General features: G+C 35.5%; 1 pseudogene; it reads left to right on the top strand.

Annotated features, from left to right (window-relative positions):
* Window positions 1–2,406: 2,406 nt before the first annotated feature.
* On the top strand, window positions 2,407–5,030 carry LOC149262120 (pentatricopeptide repeat-containing protein At1g08070, chloroplastic pseudogene; annotated as a pseudogene).
* Window positions 5,031–5,231: the final 201 nt, after the last annotated feature.

The following is a 5,231-nucleotide window of genomic DNA, read 5'->3' as shown; positions in this document are numbered from 1 at the left end:
CCAGAACCAATCAACAATAGACAATATAATGAAGAAGAGTATCGTTCAGGGCGTCTACTTATCCTGGTAGATCTTCTAACACCAATTTCAGGTGTTTGAGGTGCCTGTTTCTGTTGTTGTGGCTGCTAATCATTATGATTTTTAGGCACCTTTACTTTTTCTGCGACCTCATCAAACACTGTGTATTTTTTGTTTTCTTTTTCCTGTTTCTTTTTCTGCATCTAATCCTTATACAAGACCTTTCATTGAATATGACATCTCTGCTCCTAATGATTTTGTGATTTTCATAATCATATAAGCGATAACCAAAATAACTAACACTATATCCAATAAATGTAGATTTCTTTGATTTTTCCTCAAACTTTGTTCTATTTTCTTTATTGATGTGGATAAAAGCTTCACAACCAAAAGTATTAAAAAATGAGTAGTTTACTTTTTTACCTGTCTATGCTTGCTCTGGAATACCATCATCCAAGTAACTTGAAGGCCCTTTGTTTATTAGATAAACAACAATATTTACAACATTTGCCCAAAATTGTAAGGGCAATCTTGCATGCAATCTCATGCACCTTTCACACTCCATGATTGTACTATTCATCATTTTTGACACACCATTTCCTTGTGGTGTTCTTGGAACTGTCTTCTCTCCGCGAATTCCATGTTCTAAACAATAGTTGTCAAACTCTTTGCTGCAGTATTCACCTCCATTATCTCATTTGAGACACTTCAACTTCTTTCTTATCTCATTCTCAACCAAAGCTTTCTATTTCTTGAAAGTATCAAATACATAAAATTTAATTCGAATATAATAAATCCAAGTTTTCTTAGTTGCATCATCAATAAAAGTAACATACTAACAAGATCCACCGAGAGATGATACCTGAGTAGGTCCCTATACATTTGTATGCACAAGAACTAATTGTTATTTAAAACACATTTTTGAATGCATATATGAATAACACCCAACCTCGAGCCACTTGAATTTTACAAATTAAACACCTTAAAATTAAAAATATCATTTCATCTATAAATTAAACTGCTTCCGTATTTTATATTAGAAACATTTAATGTTATTATTTTCTAATATTTTATATTAGAAACATTTAATATTATTATTTTTATAATATTTTCCCTAGTTTTGTTTATCAATATAGAAGGTGAAATTCTCCCATAGTTAGAAAAAATAAATAAATTTAACTAAATTTTATAGAGTTGATTTTGAATACATATATTTTTTAAAATATAACTTAGGTTTTATTTGTTTATTTTTAAAACATAACTTAGTTTTTTTAATATATTATTTAATAAATTTAATTGAAATTTAATAAAAAATTATTAAAATGAAATATTTAAATTATTATTGGAAAGTAAGGAAATAGATTAATATTTCCATAGACTTTTACTAGGCGTGAAAGCTTACTTTTTATGGATAATCAACTTAATACCAGGTAACTTGATTTTCAAGCTTACTTTTTATGGATAATCGGGTTAATATCAGGAACTTGATTTTCTTTAAGTAAAAATGATGAGTCGTGTGCATTTGCAGATATCAACAAATGATTATTGTCCTCACTATTGGTTTGATAACTGAGTTATGATAGATTTTCCCATTGTACTTCAAAGCGGTGTGGTTTTCCTTGAATAACAGTGAATAACAGTGATGATTCATCATGCATTAATAGATAGTAATGATTTTCCCCGTGTTAGTTTGACAATTGAGTTATGATAGATTTTCCCATAGGTGACAAGGGCTGCCAATAAACCTTTGGGGTATAAAAAGTCATTTGTAAACCGGATCACAAGTGAGCAATTTGAACCTTGGACCTCTTAGTTACCACAAACTCACATTACTTTGATCACCAATTAAAATGTTCACACTAAATTATTAAATTTATACAAATTAAATATTATAATTTTTTTTACATTTAAATTCATTTTTGAAAACATTAGTTTGATCGCCAATCAAACTATCCACGCTAAATTATTAAATTTATACAAATTAAATATGGCCTATTCTAACTTATAGAGTTTTTCACTACCATCTTTCTGGTTAATTTTAATCAAAATCTTACAAAGATTTTTGAAAACTTAAGTTTAAATTGTTTCACAACCATTTTTTTGGTTAATATTAATCAAAATCCGATCAAGATTTTGAAAGTTTGAGTTTAAATTGTTTAATCTGCGTAATTGGAATGCCGCAAAATTTTTTGAGTGTGCTGAATCTATTTATACATTTAAAAACTTATTTTAAATAACAAAAAAATCTTGAAATTGTATTGCCAGATTTTGATAAATTCTAGTAAAAAAAACTTATTTTATTTATAGTCCACCCTTAAATATTATAATATCATAGTTTTCTTTTAGCTTAAGGCCATTAATATTTTTAAAAATACATTTGAAATAAGACTGGGAGAGGTGTTGAGCACGACCTCCGCTGGGTTCTCTATCCCTTTGATTCTTTTGCGAGGGAGGGCATGAATTTGCTGAGTTGCTCGGCTAGGAATATTTTTGTACTATCCATGTAAGATATGGTTAAAATTTGGACGGATGAAATCGGCAAAATAGCTTGCAAGGAAAGTCCGGTGAAAGGTGCGGAGAACCTCACGGGTGGTCGGAGAAGGCTGTGTAACGCCGTACTTAATTCAAGACAATGCTGAAGAATTCAACTTCCGTAATCTCAAACCCCCTGCCATTCGACAATCATGGCAGGCCGGGGATTGCAACATCAAAGCCATAAAAAACATTTTTTGATTCTATTCACTCGACCTCAAACTGCAAAAGTTCATACTACAACTTCAGCCATCGCAGATATTCATTTTATAAACAGTTTAACAGCAGAAAAACAACGTGCCAAGAGTTGCAGAGACAGTGCGAAATGGAAGGAGATGATGGGTGTTTTTCAGGACAATCGTCTTATAGACATGTATATCCGGCGCCGCAATTTGGCAAATGCGCGGCAAGTGTTTGACAAAATGCCCAAACGAGATGTCTCCTCATGGAATACCATGATTTCAGGATATGTGAAATGCATGAGATTAGAGGATGCACGCCAACTGTTTGACGAAATGCCTGAACGAGATTCTGTCTCCTGGAGTGGGATGATAGCCGGATATACACGCTTTGGGAATGGGATGGAGGCTTTAAGTTTGTTCTCACGAATGCGATGTGCAGGCATGGAGCCTGATGAATTCACTTTTGGCAGCGCTTTGTCGGTGTGTGCGAGATTATTGATTATGGAACAGGGTAAGCAGATACATGGCATGGTAGTAAAAGGTTCTTTTCAGTCCGATGTTGTTGTGGGTAGCGCTCTTGTTGACATGTATGCCAAAGGCGGAAATATAAATGATGCCCAGAAAGTATTTGATGAAATGCCTGAGCGAAATTCGGTTTCTTGGAATGCCATGGTTGCAGGATATGGCCGTAATATGCGTGGCGAGGAAGCCCTGAATCTGTTTTGCAAAATGCAGGAGGAGGGTGTGAAGTTGGATGGGTTTAGCTTTGCCAGCGTGTTGAATGCTTGCGCTAGTCTTTCGGTGTTGGAGCAGGGTAAGCACGTCCATGCCCATGTGGTCCAAACGGGTTTTGAATCCAATGTGTTTGTTGGAAGTGCACTTGTTAACATGTATGCCAAATGTGGCTCTATTGAGGAAGCACGCCAGGTGTTTGACAAAATGCATGAACGGGACTTGGTCTTATGGACTACAGTGATAACAGGATATGCTCAGAATGGGCGTGGCAAAGATGCAATACAATTATTTGAAGAAATGCTTAGGATAGGCATAAGGGCAGATCATGTGACATTTACTGGTGTGCTCTCTGCATGCAGTCATGCAGGCCTAGTGGTTGAAGGCTGCAGGTACTTTAATTCTATGATACAAGATCATTGCATTACACCTATACCGGATCACTATGGTTGTATGATTGACCTTCTTGGTCGTGCAGGGAGGTTGATGGAGGCAGTGGTTTTTATCAATAATATGCCCTTTGAACCGGATGCCATCGTGTGGGGAGCATTGCTCAGTGCCTGTAGAATTCATGGCAATATTGAACTAGGAGAGCATGCTGCAGAACGCCTTTCTAAATTGCAACCACAAAATGCTGCATCATATGTTCTTCTGTCGAATATTTATAGTGCATCTGGTAGGTGGGATGATGCAGCGAATATTATTAGAAGGATGCAAGATAAGGGAGTAAAAAGGAACCCAGGATGTAGTTGGATCGAGGTCAAGAATAAGCTGTATACTTTTTTGGTAGCAGACAGATCCCATCCTGAATCCGAGAAAATATATGCAATGCTGGGGAGACTGGAGTTGCAGATGAAGCAGGCAGGGTATGCGCCTGACACAAATTTTGTGCTACATGATGTGGAAGACGAGAGTAAAAAGCATATGCTGTCTTACCACAGTGAAAAGTTGGCTATTGCATATGGGATTATGATGATTCCACATGGTATACCGATCCGAATTGTTAAAAACCTACGTGTTTGTGGAGATTGCCACACCGCTACAAAGTTCATTTCAAAGATTGTTGGGAGAGAAATTATTGTAAGGGATCTCAACCGCTTCCACCATTTCAAGGATGGAGTTTGTTCTTGTGGGGGTTACTGGTGAGGGTAAGTAAAAAAAACAGCAAAGCAAACCATTTTCGTTGTTCGTTGTTTGAGACGTGAAACATTAAACATGAATCTAGTCTTCGAGGATTTGATTATAGCAATCACACAAGAAATGGGTAAAACAATACGATGGTGGTGAGATATAGTAAATCCTCCTCGACCAATCTTCCCCATTGTAATCAAAGGAATTTTTTTGTTGGTTTTGAAAGCATTACATAGTCCAACTATTTCAACTCTTTTTACCTCTTTGGAAAATAACCACGTAAACCACAACTCAAGAGGATCTCGACAAGGAAATTTGTCGGTTTCGACATTTAGGCCATTCCAAGCCATTTTTTCCTTTGTCGACATCTACACAACTAATGATCCCTTTTTAGTTTTTGAGTTTGTAACATTGTAGAATTTTCCACATAATAAAATGTGGCTTATGGGAACTCATTGTTAATCCACTCCCACATGGACTTTCTCTCATCTGCATCCTTTTAGGTATATACGTTGGTTAATCATAGAAATTGACCATTTAGATAAAACCATTTTCATATCTTTAAGGTATATAGCTAGGTTCATTCATCTGCATCCTTTTAGGTTTAAGGTATATAGCTAGGTTCATTCATCTGCA

The sequence above is a fragment of the Pinus tabuliformis genome, chromosome 6, assembly GCF_031772625.1.
Source record: "Pinus tabuliformis cultivar Carrire ecotype Pingquan chromosome 6, CPIR1, whole genome shotgun sequence".
In the NCBI taxonomy this organism is placed as follows: Eukaryota; Viridiplantae; Streptophyta; class Pinopsida; order Pinales; family Pinaceae; genus Pinus; species Pinus tabuliformis.
The sequence above is the reverse complement of the archived record's forward strand: the minus strand, read 5'-3'. Positions and strand labels throughout refer to the sequence as shown.